Source organism: Triticum urartu, chromosome 6A (assembly GCF_056163025.1).
Source record: "Triticum urartu cultivar PI428250 chromosome 6A, HENAU_Tu73, whole genome shotgun sequence".
In the NCBI taxonomy this organism is placed as follows: domain Eukaryota; kingdom Viridiplantae; phylum Streptophyta; class Magnoliopsida; order Poales; family Poaceae; genus Triticum; species Triticum urartu.
In genome coordinates, this window is record NC_141878.1 from 447,375,577 (window position 1) to 447,397,099 (window position 21,523).

Genomic DNA, 21,523 nt, shown 5'->3' on the forward strand with positions numbered 1-21,523 from the left:
GTTCTCAAGGCACACCGGATGAACACTACGTACAGCTAAAACCAGCCCTCAAGTTTCCCCAAGCTGGCACTGCAAGTGGCTCTAGGTTGGACCAACACTCGGAGGAGCACTGGCCCGGGGGGTAAAATAAGATGACCCTCGAGCTCCAGAAACCCAAGCGAAAAAGGCTTAGGTTGTTAGGGAAATGTGAAACCAAGGTTAGGCCTTGCTGGAGGAGTTTTATTAAAAGCGAACTGTCAAGGGGTTCCCATAACACCCAACCGCGTAAGGAACGCAAAATCAAGGAACATAACACCGGTATGACGGAAGCTAGTGTGGCAAGAGTGGAACAAAACACCAGGCATAAGGCCGAGCCTTCCACCCTTTACCAAGTATATAGATGTATTAATTAAAATAAGAGGTATTGTGATATCCCAACAAAATCCATGTTCCCACATGGAACAAACTTCAGCTTCACCTGCAACTAACAACGCTATAAGAAGGGTTGAGCAAAAGCGGTAACTTAGTCAAACAACGATTTCCTAGGAAGGCGGGTTAGAGGCTTGACATGGCAATATGGGAGGCATGATATAACAAGTGGTAGGTAGCGCGACATAGCAGTGGAACAAACAACTAGCAAGCAAAGGTAGAAGTGATTTCTAGGGTATGCTCATCTTGCCTAAGATCCCACAAGGAATAAGAACGAGTCCATGAAGAAGACAAACGGACGGAGTCGAACAAATCCTCACAACTCCAGAAGAAACCGAAGCTAACGAGAGAAGCAACCCAGAAAGAAGCAAGCAACATAGTAAACAACCATCACATAAACATGGCATGATGCACAACCAAGTATGGTGCATGTCCGGTTTAATGAAACATGGCATGGCAAAGTGCACAAACAATACTACAAATTAAGTGGAGCTCAATATGCAACGAGTTGCATATTGACGAAACACCACATTCGATTATTTAGTTCACTCCCGGTTATGTACCCAACAATATTAAATATTGTTAAACATGGCAAGAGGTGAAGCATAAAGAAATTATCTATTTAGGAAAGTTTAAATGAGGCCGGAAATAACAAACAACAATTCTGGTAATCCCCATATGTATTTAGCAATTTAATGCAAACACCAATTTAAACATTTTAAAAGTTGTTAGCATGATGCGGATGGCCTATTCAAGGTTGGATGCATTTTTATGAAAATGTTCATAAGAGCATTTTATGAAGCATTTGTCATTGTGGCAGAAACAAAAGGGGTGCCATGGCAATGAATCCGAAAATGATGACACGACAACATATCGATTCCAGTAGCTCATGGAGATACCTGTGCAAAAGGAAATCTGATGGGAGCGTGTCATGCAAGGATGGTGGGGTGCTCCCGTTTACCGGGTGTCCCACATGACGGTGGCAAGGAAAAAGAGGGGCTTCGTGCAATGAACAACTCAGACACAGAGCAAACACGGGCATCTCATACACCACACATGCATTCGTTCACGGGCATCGTCCCGGCGTTATACCTTTGAAGCATGCGTTTTCCGACGGTTTAGGTTCGATGCGGAGTAGGGGAAGTAGACGTTCTCGCGACAGTCGTAGTGGAAGTAGTAGTGCTATCGTTCATCGGCGATCGTCGGGATGGTAGTGGAAGTAGAGGCACGCGACGTCTTGTCGAAAATCACGGCGGCGGTAGTTGTACACATGTTGTAGTCAAACATGATGGAACCAATGTCCTCAAGGGTAGTCGTGGTACTTGGGGTCTTCGGGCTACCGGTCTCGGTTCTTGCGACGGTAGTGGCACAAGGTCATCGTGGGAAGTAGTCGTACTCGCAAACTTGTCGTATCCACGGCGACGGTAATGGAACTTCACGGATCTGTGATCTCCGGGCGTAATGGTACTTGGCGAATCCCGAAACGTTCTTGACGATCCAAAATGGCACAAGTGAGATGCACATCGACGGAGTCTTCCGACTTGTGCTCCGGGTACAGGATTTGACGAGCCTAGGGAGACGATGGAGAAAGCAAACAGCGGAGCATCAACAGACACGAGGCCACAGACATGACTTGGGGATCCCCGAACCCATGGAAACGGTCGGCAGCAGGAGGCTGCTAGTAGAGGCTGGGCCATGCCGAGGTCGAAGGTGGCCGGGCGAGCTCGAGGGAGGTCGTTCGCGGTCAGACGAAGCAGCAGCAGCAAGGCACGGCAGCGCGCGCGAAGCTGCAGGCCAGCACGGTGGCCTCTATGGCCGGCGGCCATGCAGGTTGCGTGAGGCAAGGTGGGTGACCAAAGGACGGTCGCGTCGGGGCTTGTGTCGTCGGGACCCGCAGGAGGAGGCGAGGCAAGGTGGCTCTGGCAAGGGCACCAGTGGCCGGGGACGGGCGAAGCAGTGAAGAGGAGGCCGGGGTGCGAAAGAGGGTGTGGAGGCACGGAAGGTGAAGGAGGCAAGGCGAGCCACGCGTGTGGGAGGAGGTCGAGGCCGGCGCTGGTCGTGGTCGCCGGAGCGACGGTACGGAACGGACGCCGTGGCAGGGAGGCGGCGAGCTTGAGGCCAAACAGAGGGAGGAGGAGGCGCGAGGAACGCATCAGCGTTCGCTGGACGGAGCTTGCAGGCGGCGAGGTGGCCGGAGCGGGCAAGAGGGGGCTGCAGGCGTCATGGGGGTTCGGCATGGGGACGATGGAAGGGCGAGGAGAGGGACGGCGCCAGGTGGTAGAGAGGAGTGGGGATCGGGCAGGAAGCGCTGCAGCACGTGTGGGTGCTGGCGGCGGTGTGGGAGGATGCGTGGGAGAGGGTGAGAGTTAGGTTTAGAGGGGTTGGTTGGGCCTCGGGCTAACTGTTGCGGCTACTGGGCTCCCTCTCTCCTTACTTCTCGTCTATTGCCCAGAAAAAACAACAAAGGAAAGAAAAGGAAAGGAAGGGTGGAGACAGGATTTGGGCATGGAGATAAATTTCCTGGGCTCGCAAAAATGCGCTTGTTCCAAGAAAAATGGAGTGGGCAAGATTACAAGAATTAAATTCAAATTCATTTGAATTTAATTCTAATGGGTTCTAATAGAAAGTGGGTGCTAGGAAGATCCAGAAATGATTGAGAATTTCGGTGGAGCTCGGGAAATGACGAAAGAATTTACGGACAAAGTTCGAGGTCAATAAGTGAGATAACAAAGGCATGCGGAATATTTGCAAGTGTATTTTTAGTGATTCCATAAGGATGGAATATTTATTATAGCTCCCTAATATTGGGAGGATATGTTGTAAAGAGAATCACCATGTGAATTCCCTCGGTTTAAATGGACCAAAGATCCATGCAATTTATTTAGTTGAGTTTTTATAAAGGTTGCAAGATGACATGATGCAATGCACATGATGCAAAAAAAAGAATGCAACAAACAAAACAAATCACACGACGAAAACTCGAAAATCATGGAAGGCATCCTTCGGTCTTGGGGCGTTACAGTAACTCCCCGGGGTGTTCCGGTAACCCCCCGGGTACTCCGGAAAATGCCCGAACCTATACGAAACCTTTCCAATGTCCAAACTTACCCTTCCAATATATCAATCTTTATGTCTCAACCATTTCGAGACTCCTCGTCATGTCTGTGATCACATCCGGGACCCTGAACTATCTTCGGTACATCAAATCACATAACTCATAATACATATCATCATCGAATGATAAGCGTGCAAACCCTACGGGTTCGAGAACTATGTAGACATGACCGAGACTAATCTCCAGTCGATAACCAATAGCGGAACCTGGATGCTCATATTGGTTCCTACATATTCTATGAAGATCTTTATCGTTCAAACCACATAACAACATACGTTTGTTCCCTTTGTCATCGGTATGTTACTTGCCCGAGATTCGATTGTCGGTATCATCATACCTAGTTCAATCTCGTTACCGGCAAGTCTCTTTACTCGTTCCATAATGCAAAATCCCGCAACTAACCCATTATTCACATTGCTTGCAAGGCTTATAGTGATGTGCATTACCGAGAGGGCCCAGAGATACCTCTCCGACAATCAGGGTGACAAATCCTAATCTCGGTCTATGCTAACTCAACAAACACCATCAGAGACACCTGTAGAGCATCTTTATAATTACGTTGTGACGTTTGACAACACACTAAGTGTTCCTCCGGTATTCGGGAGTTGCATAATCTCATAGTCATAGGAAGAAGTATAAGTTATGGAGAAAGCAATAGCAATAAACTAAACGATCATAGTGCTAAGCTAACGGATGTGTCAAGTCAATCACATCATTCTCTAATGATGTGATCCCATTAATCAAATGACAACTCATGTCGATGGTTAGGAAACTTAACCATCTTTGATTAACGAGCTAGTCAATGTAGAGGCATACTAGTGACACTCTATTTGTCTATGTATTCACACATGTACTAAGTATCCGGTTAATACAATTCTAGCATGAATAATAAAAATTTATCATGATATAAGGAAATATAAATAACAACTTTATTATTGCCTATAGGGCATATTTCCTTCAGATACTACTAGGGTTTTTCCTAGTAGTGTAAGCCATCTCCTCGTAGTCCTTGGTGCTGACAAAAACGGGCTTCTTGAGGGTGCATGGGATTGTTCTTTCGTTCTCCTCTCCTGTTGGGAAACGTTGCATAGAAAACAAAAAAAATCTACACACATCCAAGATCTATCCATGGAGATGCATAGCAACGAGAGGGGAGAGTGTGTCTACGTGCCCTCATAGACCGTAAGAGGAAGAGTTTAGTAACGCGGTTGATATAGTCGAACTTCTTCGCGATCCAATCGATCGAGTATCGAACGTACATCACCTCTACGTTCAGCACACGTTCAGCTCGGTGACATCCTCGCCTTCTTGATCCAGCAAGACGGTGAAGTAGTGGATGAGTTCCAGCAGCATGATGGCGTGGTGACAGTGATGGTGAAGATATCTCTGCAGGGCTTCGCCTAAAGCACTATGAAAATATGACCGAGGGTGTAAACGGTGAAGGGGTACGCCACACACGGCTAAGAAAATGTCATGGTTATATGTGGCACCCCCTTCCCACATATATATAGATGGGGGAGGGGGAGAGACCAAGGGGCGCCCCAAGTAGGGTCGAATCCTACTTGGGGCCTTTCCCTAGCCGCGCCCCCTACCATATTTGCCAGAGGGGGGAAGTAAAGGGGGGAGAGGAAAGGAAGGGGAGACCGACTCCCCCCTTTCCTTCTCTCCCCAAGGGCTGCGGCCTAGGAGGAGCGTGCCATCCCCTTGTGGGTTGGTGTGTTCCCCCTTCGGCCCATAGGCCCATTAACCTCCCGGGGGTGTCCGGAACCCCTTCTGGTGACCCGATATCTAGCCGGTACATCCCGAAACTCTTCCGATGTCCAAATATCATCGTCCTATATATATCAATATTTACCTCTGTACCATTCTGGAGCTCCTCTTCATGTCCGTGATATCATCCGGGACTCCGAACAACATTCGGTAACCAAATCATATAACTCATACAACACTATATCGTCAATGAACGTTAAGCGTACGGACCCTACGGGTTCGAGAACTAGGTAGACATGACCTTGACACCTCTCCAGTCAATAACCAAAAGCGGAACCTGGATGCCCATATTGTCTCCTACATATTCTACAAAGATCTTTATCGATCGAACCTTATGACAACATACGTAATTCCCTTTGTCCATAGGTATGTTACTTGCCCGAGATTCGATCATCGATATCTTCATACCTAGTTCAATCTCATTACCGGCAAGTATCTTTACTCGTTCTGTAATACATCATCTTGCAACTAACTCCTTAGTCACTTTGCTTGCAAGGCTTCTTATGACCTGTATTATAGAGAGGCAAATCCTAATCTCAATCTATGGTAACTCAACAAACACCCTCGAAGATACCTGTAGAGCATCTTAATGATCACCTAGTTACGTTGTGATGTTTTATAGGACACAAGGTATTCCTCCGGTATCCGGGAGTTGCATAATCTCATAGTCGAAGGAATATGTATTTGTCATCAAGAAAGCAATAGCAATAAACTGAACGGACAATATGCTAAGCTAACGGATGGGTCTTGTCCATCACATCAATCTCCTAATGATGTGATCCCATTATCAAATGACAAGACATGTCCATGGTTAGGAAACCTTAACCATCTTCAATCAATGAGCTAGTCTAGTAGAGGCTTACTAGGGACACGGTATTTGTTTATATATTCACACATGTATTTAAGTTTCCAATCAATACAATTCTAGAATGAATAATAAACCTTTATCATGAATAAGGAAATATAAAATAACAACTTTATTATTGCCTCTAGGGCACATTTCCTTCATTCTCCCACCCACACTCGAGTCAATAATCTAGTTCACATCGCCATGTGATTAACACCCATAGTTCACATCGCCATGTGACCAACATCCAAAGAGTTTACTAGAGTCAATAATCTAGTTCACATCGCCATGTCATTAACACCCAAAGAGTACTAAGATGTGATCATGTTTTGCTTGTGAGAGAAGTTTATTCAACGGGTCTGTCACATTCAGATCCATATGTATTTTGCAAATTTCTATGTCTACAATGCTCTGCATGGAGCTACTCTAGCTTATTGCTCCCACTTTCAATATGTATCCAGATTGAGACTCAAAGTTATCTGAATCGGTGTCAAAGCTTGCATCAACGTAACTCTTTACGATGAACTCTTTATCACCTCCATAAACAAGAAATATTTCCTTAGTCCTCTCAGGTAATTAAGGGTAATTTTGATCGTTGTCTAGTGTGTTGGGGAATGCAGTAATTTCAAAAAAATCCTACGCACACGCAAGATCTATCTAGGTTATGCATAGCAACGAGAGGGGAAGAATGTTGTCCACGTACCCTCGTAGACCGTAAGCGGAAGCATTATGACAACACGGTTGATGTAGTCGTACGTCTTCATGATCGGACTGATCCTAGCATCGTAGGTACGGCACCTCCGCGATCTGCACATGTTCAGCTCGATGACGTCCCACGGACTCTAGATCCAGCTGAGTGTCGGGGGAGAGCTTCATTAGCACAACGACGTGATGACGGTGATTATGAAGTTACCGACGTAGGGCTTCGCCTAAGCACTACAACAATATGACCGAGGTGGAAATCTATGGAGGGGGCACCGCACATGGCTAAGAGATCAACTTGTGTGTCTATGGGGTGCCCCCCTCCCCCATATATAAAGGAGTGGAGGAGGGGAAGGGCCGGCCTCCTATGGCGCGCCCCAAGGGGGGGTTCCTGCTCCCACTAGGAGTAGGTTTCCCCCCTTTCCTAGTCCAACTAGAAGGCGAAAGGAAGGGGAAAGAGGGGAGAAGGAAGGAGGGGGGTGCTGCCCCTGTCGTGGGTTTGTCATGGCAGATGTCCTCGTGAAAGGACTTAGTCGTGGAGCCATCGCAACGGGTTAGCTTAAAGGGGTTAAACCGGACAAGGGGACACATGGAGTTTATACTAGTTCGGCCCCTTCGATGAAGGTAAAAGCCTATGTCTAATTGTGATTGGTATTGCTAGGGTTTCGAAGACCAGGGAGCGAATCCGCTTTGTCTGGCTCTCGAGTTATTGTCTGTCGTCCCTAAACTGCTGCCGGGTCGTCCCTTTATATACATAGGTTGACACCCGCCGGTTTACAGAGTCCCGAAGCCGGATCATAAACGTGTCCGGTTCGGTCTCTACACTTCCTATCTCACAATGCAAGTTACATAATTAGGTCTCTTTACATCTACAGGCCTTAACTCTCCTCTGGGCCTTGGGCCTTCATAAAGCGCCATCATTCTTACGTCTTCATGGGCTTCTAATCTTCATAAAGCTAATCTGGCTACTCCTGGCTAGTTTACGTCCAATAGTAATATCCCCAACATTAGGCCCCAGATTGATTTGAACTTGTTCATGTCAATCTTCAATACTTAGAAAAATTCCTTCCTTTCCATCTTGGCATAGATCTTGTAAACCGCCGTGACATCATCCTATTCATTAAAGCCGAAGATACCCTTTATTAATGAGCATCCAACAATCGAGGCAACAATCTCGTTATCTATCCATTTTTTGGGCTCCTCGGTTCCCGCGCTTGTCGCTTATCTCTTTACCCTTATAAATAGAGGCAGAGGACCCCTTTCTTTTCTTTCCATTGCCCCTTCATCCCTTCTTCTTCCTCGCGATGTCTCCGCACTTGAGCGTCGCCGCCATCGTCAAACCTCGCCTCTGCCTCACCATCGGCCGCTGCATCAACCTGTTCGTAGTAGAGCCCCGCAGCACACCTCCGCTGCTTCCGCGGCCACAGTAAGTCCTTCCCTCCTTCCTTCACAGATCCATTAGGGTTCCCGCAAGTTCATGGTGTTCCTTTCTCGTTCTTCGCCAGTCTTTAGACAGTAGACCTTAGGCTTGATGTGCTCCGTGCGATAGTTCTAGAGCTCCCCTTCTTGTTTGTTTTAAATCAAGCCTTTATGCGCATGAAAAAGAACCTTGATCTGTGCTGTCATGAACTGCTCCAAGACCAACTTTTTTAGGTCTAAATCTTTTTCTTTTCCTGACTTGTGGTAGATCCAAAATGCCCCTGTGATCCTATGAAACCTGTTTTTACCTCATTTAACCCTCTTTGCCTTAGATCTATATCCTCTTTACCATCTAGGCGGTTTACCTTTGTAAAAACAATCTATCTCATACCATTAGTCCCCTAGTAAACCGGCAAACCTTCTTTACGTTGATTGTAATAGTCCGGTTTAACAACACATGTATGCCCTTGATATGACCTTGTCATTCACTATTGTATTAGTCTCTGGTTTACGCAATTTCACATACCTGTATATCTTTATTCCACTGCATCTCGCATACCACCGTGAATGATTTGTAAACAGGCATTTTGTTTCCAGCTTTTTGTTTCACAATGGCCAAGCAGTTTGCTGCTTGCAATTGGGCTCGTTCTCCGGGTCATCGAGGAACAGTTGAATGGCATGGTCAGCATCGGAACCTTGCCTAAGAAAACTGAAATTAGATGGCGAGTTCCAGGAACAGAAAATCCTCCAACCCCGAGGCAGGGTGAGGTTGTGGTCTTTGTCGACCACATAGGCCGTGGTTTCAAACCGCCAGGGTCAAAGTTTTACCGAGATGTGCTTGCCAGTTTCCAACTCCATCCTCAAGATATCGGACGCAACTCGGTGTCCAATCTATGCAACTTCCAGGTCTTCTGTGAAGTGTACTTACAAGAAGAACCGACTGGAGCTGTTCCGGGACTTCTTTCATCTGAACCGGCGTACAGAATTTGTAAATGGTCCCAACACTAAACTTGGTGGTGTTTCTATTCAAAAGCGGAAGGAAGTTGAATTCCCTCATGTCAAACTACACAGTCACCCTAAGGAATGGAACCAGACTTGGTTCTACTGTATAGATACCTCCCCTGAAGATGAAAACCCTCTTCTAGGCTATCGTGATCACTGGCTTTCCAACACTCATCCACTTCCACAATGTTTAAGCTCTGCGGAACGAGCCAAATATGCCCCTCAACTCGCCAAGCTCCGGGCCTTTATGGCCAACGTTTAACAGCCGTTGATTTTGTGCGTTGCTGGATATCATGGAGCGTCTTGCCACTAAGCCGCCGCCTCGGTTTAATGTGTGAATATACCGGTGAGATTGAAGACCCCCAACGCCACATCAACATTCAGATAACCGATGAAGAGGTCACTGAAAGCGTCAAGAAATTTTTGAATGAACCGGAATCAGTTTGTCGCCAAACCAGCTTGAGCCCCTTCTACACTCAGAATAAACCGCCTGCTGTAAGCACAATGCTTCCTTTTTATATTTGATATCTTTTGATTTGTCAAACTTGTGAACTTTCCTCTGTTTGTGTATGAACAGGGTGATGATCCCTTCTGGAAACGGAAATCCGCAGATAAAGCGGCAAAGCCATCCCGTCCCAAAACCAAAGCTGTCAAGTGTACCTCAAAGCGGAAAACGGCTGACCGGATCAGCATGGAGCTTGATGAAGATGCAGATGACCCGGAAGTTGAGGTAGAACTTGACTCACTTGGCTCCCTTTTCATGCACCTCATTAACAATGATCTTTATCAGGAGGACGTAGAAGGCAGCCAGGCTAATGATGTAGAGGTAATTACCCTTTCCTCCAGTTCAGACTCTATGCCAACACAAAAAACCCGTCAAGCAGTCCGGAAAGTAAGCTTTTCTCATCCTCTCGCTTACTTGGATCCAACATTTATTTTGAAGACACGGCAGCATGAAGCTCGCCGGACATCCCGACACAGTGGCCAACAGGTCACTTCGGCCGGTTTACCTGATACCCCAGTTCAGAAGCGCCGGTCTAAGGTCTCTCCCACTTCTGACAATTCTTATCCCAAGGTAGGTTATTAGACAACCTCTTAATCCGTCCGATTCAAATTATCAGGTGACAGCTCCCTCATCCTCTGGCGAGTCGACAGCAACCCAACTCCCTCCTCTAAAAACTATGGTTGGGTAAGCTTTCAAACCCTTTCTTCCAATGCGTTGCAGATCTTGAATAAGATGCTAAACCTCTTTTAGTTTTGTTTGCAGAGCCAAAGCCAGACCCAGAAAGAAAGCTCGGGTCAACAATCCGTCAGAAGACCAGGCAGTTTTTGAAGAAGAGCAAATAGGTGAACCGGACCAAACTCATGAACCGGAGGGTCCTCATCCTGAAGCCGCCTCTGATGAATCGCCCCTTCAGGATCGGAATACTGATGAACCACCAGAAGCTGATCCTGCCGTGCCTGACACTGAACCGGCAGCTCCAAACCGGGCTAGTCCAGTGAGAGGTACTGAGACTCCGTCATCACCCGCAAAAACCACTGAAGGCCAAGGAGATGATGTTATCATTACTGGCATGGGCCACAGCTCTCCTGGCCATCCCATAATCTTGGCCCAACATAGTGCCAAAGAAGAGTGTGCTGCTAGGGAAAAGGGCAAATGGAGTACTGACTTATCAAGTTATGCCCATCTCAATGCTGAAGAACTTCACTCCGGTTTCTTAAACCGTCAGCACTCAAACCGTGACTATGAAACCGGTTTGGTGAACTTGATGAAGGAACGCTATGAGATATTTTCATCTCCCTTTACTTCTTGATTCCAAAGTTGAAATGCTAGCCCAAGTAGCCCCCAAGGGCCATTTTATGATGTTAATCGTAAACCGGGTCTTTGTAACACTTTAAGTCTCTCCTACTGACCCTCAAAATGTCAGGTCCTTAGTGAAAACCAAGACCGATACTTTACCAATGTAATTATATAGCTTTCCTCAGCGTAGCCCCCAAAGGCCGGTTTAGCTTTGCAAGGTAACCCAGGTTTTAATCCATGCTTTCGTTTTGAACAGATGTACATTAGCCCCCAAGTGTCAAGGATAATGCTTGCATTATTCTGGAGACTTATAAAAGATATAGTGAATCAGAGCAAATAGGCATTAGCCCCCAAGTACGAAGTGCATAAATTGTTATACGCTTTGTACTTAGAAAATATATATCCTGTTGTTGAGATATCTTCACTGTTGCAGGCCGAACTAAGCAAGAGAGATGCCCGAACCGCTGATTTGCAAGAGAACGTGAAGTCCCAACAAGCAGAGGCTGTGAAAGCCAAGGAGGAACTGACCAAAGCCCTGACAGCAATGGAAAAGCTAAAAGAGTCTTTTAACAAAGATCGTGCTGACTGGGAAACCGAGAAGGCCGGTTTAACCAAAAAAGCTGAGGATGTTGAAGCAGCCCTGAAACCAGTTGTAGATGAACTAACTGGTTTGAAATGGCAAATCAACGCCATGACTTCCGCTGTCTTTGGTAAGTATCTCCTTATGCAGTTTGTCCAATTCATGAAACCTTATCATTTACCAGAGTGCTAATTTTAAACCGTGACAGGCACTCGTATTGCTCATCTGGGCACAGATATGCGGATGAAGCTTAAAGCGGCTTATACCTTGATTGAACAGCTGTACTCTGGATCCCAGCGTGCTATTTGCACTGCGGCTTACAATATAAACCGGCGCCATCATTGATAAAAGAAACTCTTGAGAAGTTGGCCATGTTACCAGCCCGGATTACCGAACTGAAGAAGGCAGCTGCAAGAGCAGGAGCATTAACCGCACTAATCCGGGCCAAGGCATGGATTCCGGACCTTGAAGCGGAGGACATTATAAAAGGATATCCAGGTGTGAAAGAGGACGGTTCAAACTTCGACAATGATGATCTCCGAAGGCTGACAAAGGAAATGTGGCCAATAGCCAGCAAACTGGCAGAAGACACAGATTTATCTCATTTCCAGTCGGCTTACGACATTGAAGGGAAGAGACAGCCTGCGGAAATCCATGAAGTCGAAGAACTTGTGCCTCCAATCCGTAAGCATACTTACGCTCCTGACATTAACCCCTCCAGCCTTATCCATGAAGAAGCCGTGTTTCAAGCTTTAACCGGAATCGATTGGTCAATGGTTGATTTCCAGTGTCTGGGGAGGGATGAAGAAGAAGTGATTGCACCAAATGACCCTCAACCGTCAAACCGTTCGGACAAAGCAGCGTAAACCGGTAGCCGGTTTACCAGCTATTGTATGCCAATGCCAAAAAATAATTATGCAATTGGAGCCTCTTTGAAGCTTCTTGTAATAGGATAGCAAAAACTCCTTTATCTGTCATGCCATCGAGCATGTTTTGTGACGCTTCGTGAAAACTTGCTCCACTTTTTGGGATCTATTTATGCATAGCCCATGATGAGTTGTGTTCCTGGATACAAGAACTTGAAAGTATCCTGGCGGTTTACCACTGGACGGGTCATGATGCCCAACAAATATACAATACTTAGATGAATAATCAAAGTTTTTGTATAAAAAATAATATGTGCAACATACCTCGTTGGCTGACCAACTGCTTGTATGGTAAAGGTGTAAACACCAATCCGGAGCGTAGATAACTCCGTCCTTATTTTGCTGGATTATGATAATAAACCGTACCGGGATATAATAACCACCGGGTTTTCTTTATAACACTGGTGACTTGTTAGTCAAAACCAGACCGGGGTAATGAACGCCGGTTTATAATTTATCATGTACTGACAACTTGTAGTTGAAAGCCAAGCCGGGTCAAGGACACCGGTTTATCAGAAGATATTATGAACCTCAATAAAGGCGAAAAACTTAGCAAATAGGACTCAAAAAAGAAATATGTGAGGCTTTTTACGAGCTGCCAGGCTCCAAATCGAGGCTTTTCATGGGCTGCCAGGCCTCTGAGTTAAACCATTTAACAAAGCCTTTTAAGATGGGCCTCCAATTACCCAATCGTCGTTTTAACTTTGACAAGTTCAGGGTATGTATAAGATTGACTTGTCAAACGTTCGGCGGGTCATACCAGGATTACCTGGACAGGAGTGGCTTACTTGATGAACGCAGGTTAACCTGGGGTTTTAGGTGAATACACCAGGCTTCCAACCCGTGGCTTGATAGCCAATTACAAGGGTCCTTTCAAACTCTTTGTTGCTTTGCACAAAGAGCCCCCAAGTAACTTTGTGAGCTGTGCTCAGTGGGTGCCCATGTTTGAGTTTTTGCTTTGTGCAACACTCTCTTTGGCCCCACATAATTTCCTTTGTGGCTTAACGCCCATCAAGAGGTGTAGCTATGGTGTGATAACAACCAAGCCCCCTAGTGAAATCTCTTTGTATCCGTGCGCTGCAGAGACCGGTTTAACAAAACTTTGCTTTGTCAGTAGAAACTCTTGTAGGCACACACATGATGTAAAAAGAACAGAGACCCCGCTTTATTCGAGGCTCCAGTTTATTATATAATATATACATTGTCATAAATATGTACATATGAAGAAGCCTGTGGCTTAAGTATAGTAAGGCCGAAGAAGAGCTATATTCCATGGCCGCTTGGTCTCCTCCTCCGATTTACGTGAGTCTTTGTGCTCTCGAACATCAATGAGGTAGTATGACCCGTTGTGCAGATTCTTGCTAACCACAAAAGGTCCTTCCCAAGGTGGGGATAACTTGTGCATATCAGTTTGACCCTGGATGAGCCGGAGCACCAGATCGCCTTCTTGAAAAGTTCTGGTCTTAACCCGGCGGCTGTGATAACGTCGGAGATCTTGTTGGTAAATCGCCGAACGTGCTGCTGCAAGATCACGCTCCTCATCTAACAGGTCTAGAGAATCCTGACATGCCTTCTCATTATCAGCTTCAACATAAGCCGTCACACGGGGGGAGTCGTGACGGATGTCACTAGGAAGAACTGCCTCCACTCCATAAACCATGAAGAAAGGTGTGTAACCTGTAGATCTATTGGGTGTGGTGTTGATGCTCCATAACACAGAAGGTAACTCCTCAACCCAACAACCCGGTGTCCGTTTTAGAGGAACCATAAGCCGGGGTTTAATTCCTCGCAGAATTTCTTGATTTGCCCTCTCCGCTTGACCATTGGATTGGGGGTGAGCCACTGATGCTATATCAAGCCGGATGTGCTCACGTTGGCAAAATTCCTCCATCTCTCCCTTTGACAGGTTAGTACCATTGTTAGTTATAATACTGTGTGGAAAGCCAAACCAGAATATGACCTTTTTGATGAACTGAACCGTCGTGGCCGCATCACACTTACTAACTGGCTCTGCTTCCACCCATTTGGTGAATTTGTCAACTGCCACTAACAAGTGGGTCTTTTTATCCTTGGATCGCTTGAAGGGTCTGACCATATCAAGCCCCCAGGTCGCAAACGGCCAAGTTATTGGAATCATCCTCAACTCCTAAGTCGGAATATGAGCACGGCGTGCGAATTTTTGACAACCGTCACATCTTTTGATTAAATCCTCCGCATCGGCGTGAGCTATTAACCAATAAAAACCGTGGCGAAAAGCTTTAGCTACCAATGACTTTGAACCGGTGTGGTGACCACAATCCCCTTCATGGATTTCTCGCAAAATCACACAACCCTCTTGAGGAGAGACACAACGCTGAATTGCTCCTGAGACGCTGTAACAATGTAACTCCCCGTTGATTATGGTCATGGACTTGGAACGCCGGATTACCTGTTGGGCCAAGGTTTCATCCTCCGATAACTCGCCCCGGTTCATGTAAGCCAGATATGGGATTGTCCAATCCGGTATGACATGCAAAGCCACCACCAATTGAGCCTTCGGATCAGGAATAGCCAACTCCTCCTCTGTTGGTACCTTGACTGACGGATTATGCAACACGTCAAGGAAGACATTTGGTGGAACCGGTTTATGCTTAGAGCCAAGGCGACTTAAAGCGTCTGCCGCTTCGTTCTTTCGCCGGTCTATATGGTCCACCTGATAACCCTTGAAGTGACCAGCCACTGTGTCCACCTCTCGTCGATATGCAGCCATGAGTGGGTATTTAGAATCTCAAGTGCCAGACACCTGTTGAGCCACCAGATCTGAATCCCCAAAGCACTTGACCCGGCTTAAGTTCATCTCCTTAGCCATCCGAAGACCATGGAGCAAGTCCTCATACTCAGCTGCATTGTTAGTACAAGGGAACATCAAACGGAGGACATAACAAAACTTGTCACCTCGTGGGGAAGTTAGTATGACTCCGGCCCCTGAACCCTCCAACTGTCTGGATCCATCAAAGTGAATAGTCCAATACGTGTTATCTGGTTTTTCCTCTGGTGCCTGCAACTCCGTCCAATCATTTATGAAGTCCACAAGTGCTTGGGATTTAATCGCTGTGCGAGGTATGTATTTGAGCCCGTGTGGTCCAAGCTCAATAGCCCACTAGCCAATCTGGCCAGTTGCTTCTCTGTTTTGAATGATATCTCCCAGAGGGGCTGAACTCACCACTGTGATAGGATGACCCTGAAAATAGTGTTTAAGCTTCCGGCTTGCCATAAACACTCCATACACCAGTTTCTGCCAATGTGGATACCTCTATTTTGATTCAATGAGCACCTCACTGATATAATAAACCGGCCGTTGAACCGGATATTCCTTTCCAGCTTCCTTGCGCCCCACCACAATAGCCACGCTCACAGCTCGTGCATTAGCAGCCACATATAGCAGTAGGGGCTCTTTATCGATCGGGGCTGCAAGCACAGGCGGTTCAGCTAACTGCTTTTTCAGATCCTCAAACGCTTAATCAGCCACCTCACTCCAGACAAAATCATATGTTTTCTTCAGCATCTGATATAAAGGGATAGCCTTCTCCCCAAGATGACTGATAAACCAGCTCAAAGCCGCAATCCGGCCAGCCAAACGTTGAACATCATTGATACGCACCGGTTTAGCCAAAGATGAAATTGCTGAGACTTTTTTCCAGATTAGCCTCAATGCCTCTGTTTGATACCAGAAAACCCAATAGTTTACCTGCCGGGACACCAAAGACACACTTTTCCGGATTGAGCATCATCTTGTAAACCCAGAGGTTGTCAAAGGTTTCTCTCAAATCATCTATCAATGTTTCCTCCTTCCTGGATTTTATCACAATATCATCCACATATGCATGAACATTGCGCCCAATTTGCTTCTGAAGACAATTCTGAACACATCGTTGATAAGTCGCCTGGGCACTCTTAAGCCCAAAGGCCATGGAGACATAGCAGAAGGCTCCAAAGGGAGTGATGAAAGTTGTCTTCTCCTGGTCCTTAACTACCATTTTGATCTGATGATAACCAGAATAGGCATCCAAAAAACACAAACGGTCACAACCCGCCGTAGCATCAATAATCTGATCAATGCGAGGGAGGGCAAAGGGGTCTGCAGGGCAAGCCTTGTTCAAATCTGTGTAATCTACACACATACGCCAAGTGCCGTTTTTCTTAAGAACCAGCACCAGATTAGCCAGCCACTCCGGGTGAAAGACTTCCATGATAAACCCTGCGGCCAACAACCGAGCCACCTCTTCACCAATAGCCTTGCGTCTTTCTTCATTGAAGCAGCGGAGAAACTGTCGGACCGGTTTAAACTTAGGATCAACGTTAAGTGTGTGCTCAGCGAGTTCCCTCGGTACACCTAGCATGTCAGAAGGTTTCCATGCAAAGATGTCCCGGTTCTCATGGATGAACTCGATGAGGACGCTTTCCTATTTGGGATCCAGGTTAGTGCTGATACTGAACTGTTTGGATGAATCGCTAGGAACAAAATCAACCATCTTAGTATCTGTGGCTGATTTAAACTTCAATGTCGGATCGTGTTCCGTAGTTGGCTTTTTCAAAGAAGTCATATCTGCCGGATCAACTTGGTCTTTATAAAACTTCAGCTCCTCCGTGGCACAAACCGACTCAGCATAAGCCGCATCACCTTCCTCATATTCCAAAGCGATCTTCCTGCTCCCATGTACTGTGATGGTCCCCTTATGACCTGGCATTTTAAGTTGCAGATAAACATAACACGGCCTTTCCATGAACTTAGCATAAGCCGGTCGCCCGAACAAAGCGTGATACGGACTTTTGATTTTTACTACCTCAAAAGTCAATGTTTCTGATCTTGAATCATGATCATCTCCAAAAGCCACCTCTAAGGCTATCTTGCCCACTGGATATGCAGACTTACCCGGCACCACACCATGGAAAATGGTATTTGACGGTTTAAGATTATTATCTGTCAACCCCATACGACCGAAGGTATCATAATATAGGATGTTGATACTACTTCCCCCATCCATGAGTACCTTAGTGAACTTATATCCCCCAACTTGAGGGGCCACCACCAATGCCAGATGACCCGGATTGTCAACCTGGGGCGGGTGATCCTCTCTACTCCATAAAATGGGTTGTTCAGACCAGCACAAATACTAAGGCACCGCCGGTTCAACAGAGTTCACTGCCCTCTTATGAAGCTTCTGATCACGTTTACACAAGCTAGTGGTGAAGACATGATATTGCCCACTATTTAACTGCTTAGGATTGCTCCGATAACCTGACTGCTGTTGCTGGTTCCCCTGATGGTTGTAACCTCCCTGGTTGCCTTGGTGGCCTTGATTAATGTGTCCGGTTTGATTGCCCTGAAATCCTGAACCGGAACTGCCACCTCCGTAACCCGGCCCGTGGAAACCACCTCCCAAACCGCCGGGCGGGCCATTATCGTACTGAAACATATTGGAGTTCTTGATATCTCGCATGATATAACAATCCTTCCAAAGATGCGATGTCGGTTTCTCCTTGGATCCATGCTTTGGACAGGGTTGATTTAACAGGTGCTCCAAATTGGGGCCTGAACCTCTTCCTCTCTAGGGCTGCTTGCCCTTACGGCGCTGACCATTCTCCTGAGCATTGGTGTTAGCCACAAAGTCCAAATTGTTGTCGGTCTTGCGTTTACCATTGCTGCCATGGCCTATCGGATTATGCTGGTGCCCCTTGGTGTTGTCGTTCTTTTTCCCTTTCCCGGGTTTGTCCTCCTCTGAGTTTGGGTCTTTGGTATTATCTGAAACGGCGTATTTAACCAAAGTGGCCATAAGCACTGACATATCATTGCAGTGACGTTTGACCTTCCTAACTTCTGTTTGAGCGGCAGAAAATGGCAATTGCCCTCCAACGTTAGCACTGCGGTGTCTGCATTGATACGATCTGACGAATGCAAAATAGTTGAGACCCGCTTTACCCAATGAGTTGTGGACTCCCCATCCTCTTGGACACAAGCGGCCAGATCCACAATTGACATTGGCTGCTTACAAGTATCTTTAAAGTTCTGGATAAACCGGTGCTTCAATTCGGCCCATGATCCGACAGAGTTAGTTGGTAAGCTCTTCAACCAAGTACGAGTTGTTCCCTCCAACATCATGGTGAACTATTTAGCACATACTGCTTCATCCACATCTAACATTTCCATTGCCATCTTGTAGCTTTCAACCCATGCCTCTGGTTGCAGATCGGCGGTATAATTGGGTACCTTACAAGGTCCTTTGAAATCCTTGGGCAGTCTCACATTACGCAAAGTGGGGGTAAGACACGGCACCCCTAAGGAACTGAATACCACACCTGGCTCCACTGAAGCGGTAGGGTGAACCGGAGTAGGTTGATGGGCTCCGTGCGGAGCTGCTAACTCGGCCTCTCGACGCGCGCGACCATGGTCTACCACATCATGCGCATTAGCACCTCCCCCTACCGGGTTGTGCCCTCGTGGCGGATTACGGTGACGTGTGCTGCTTGATACGGCCGGTTCATCCTCAACGTGCCTGCTGTAACTCCAGCTTGGACGAGGGGTGGAATGAATCCTCTCGCGGCTGTGTGAATATGCTTGCTGCTGGTTTAGAGCTGTTTGAAGGAGATCTCTGGTCCGTCGTGCCTCAATTGCAACTGGTGATTCGCCGTCGGTCGGGAGGGCTGCCAATCGTGAAGCGGCAGCCACAATGTTGTCCAACGGGTTGGAGTAATGCCCGGGAGGTTTTGGAACATACTGTGGCACAATGTTGTTCTGACGAGGCGGGTCCATCATGCGCGGCTGAACCGGCGCTCCTGTTCCTGGCGCCTCCGTCCGGTTTAATATTGGCTAGTTACTAGTTCCTGCTCCTGGCGTATTGAAGAGATTTCGTGGCTCATAACCCGACGGGAGATGCGATCGGTATCTTCTTCTCATGACTTCTTCGGAAGCGTTCTGATCCAGCCTAATTCGGTAGGCCTGAGCTTCCAACTCGGCCCGTTCTGTAGCCATCCTAGCGTTCTCTGCCGCTAGGTCCGCTTTAGCCTGAGCTATCTGATCTTTCACCTTTGCAATCTCCGCATTGTGCTGATCCCGAGCTGCTGCATCCACCTCTTTGGCCATCAATGTTGCCAAAGTGTCGAACAAGTCAGACAGGACTTGAGCCGGAGGCGGCGCAGAGCTTCCTGCCCCCGCTGGCATGGCCGTTGTTGAACCGGAGAGTATTGCTGTGCCGGTTGATGAGTGAGGCGCTGACTGTATACCGGCCATGAAGATAGCGGCCCGGTTTGGCAGATCAGGAGAGTCCGGAATACTGTTTCCCTCGGAACCTCCACTAATCCGGCCATCCTGCAACTGATAGAGCGATTCGGTCTCTCCAGAAGACTCATCATCGGAACAGACAACGGTATCTCCATCGGATGCCGGTCCGTCCTCGTATTCTGCTCCATGGATGACGCCTATGAAAACATGCTTTGCCACGGGCTGAACCGGGGAAGGGGTTGCACGCTGAGCCGTCTCGATGATGTCGGTGCATGTGTCCGGCTCAGGGCCCGGTTCTCCGATCTTGCCGATGAAGACGTGAATCCCACCAAAGGGGACCCGGTACCCGTATTCGATTGAATTGGCCTCGGGGCCCCATCCTACGTTGTCGATGTAGAGCTTGCCGCGACGACTCTTTGTCATCCGACCCACAACGTATTGTTGGAAATATGCCCTAGAGGCAATAATAAAATGATTATTATTATATTTCCTTGTTCATGATAATTGTCTATTATTCATGCTATAATTGTGTTATTCGGAAATCATAATACATGTGTGAATACATAGACCATAACATGTCCCTAGTGAGCCTCTAGTTAACTAGCTCGTTGATCAACAGATAGTCATGGTTTCCTGACTATGGACATTGGATGTCATTGATAATGGGATCACATCATTAGGAGAATGATGTGATGGACAAGACCCAATCCTAAGCATAGCACAAGATCGTGTAGTTTGTTTGCTAGAGCTTTTCCAATATCAAGTATCATTTCCTTAGACCATGAGATCGTGTAACTCCCGTATGCCGTAGGAGTGCTTTGGGTGTACCAAACGTCACAACGTAACTGGGTGACTATAAAGGTATACTACAGGTATCCCCGAAAGTATCTGTTGGGTTGACACGGATCGAGACTGGGATTTGTCACTCCGTATGACGGAGAGGTATCTCTGGGCCCACTCGGTAATGCATCATCATAATGAGCTCAATATGACCAAGTGTTTGGTCACGGGATCATGCATTACGGTACGAGTAAAGTGACTTGCTGGTAACGAGATTGAATGAGGTATTGGGATACCGACGATCGAATCTCGGGCAAGTAACGTACCGATTGACAAAGGGAATTGTATACAGGATTACTTGAATCCTCGACATCGTGGTTCATCCGATGACATCATCGAGGAGCATGTGGGAGCCAACATGGGTATCCAGATCCCGCTGTTGGTTATTGACTGGAGAGTCGTCTCGGTCATGTCTGCGTGTCTCCCGAACCCGTAGGGTCTACACACTTAAGGTTCGGTGACGCTAGGGTTGTAGAGATATTAGTATGCAGTAACTCGAAAGTTGTTCGGAGTCCCGGATGAGATCCCGGACGTCACGAGGAGTTCCGGAATGGTCCGGAGGTGAATATTTATATATAGGAAGTCGAGTTTCGGCCATCGGGAAAGTTTCGAGGGTAATCGGTATTGTACCGGGACCATCGGAAGGGTCCCGAGGGGTCCACCGGGTGGGGCCACCTATCCCGGAGGGCCCCATGGGCTGAAGTGGGAGGGGAACCATCCCCTGGTGGGCTGGTGTGCCCCCCATGGGCCTCCCCCTGCGCCTAGGGTTGGAAACCCTAGGGGTGGGCGCCCCACCTGACTTGGGGGGCAAGTCCCCCCTTGGCCGCCGCCCCCCCTTGGAGATTGGATCTCCTA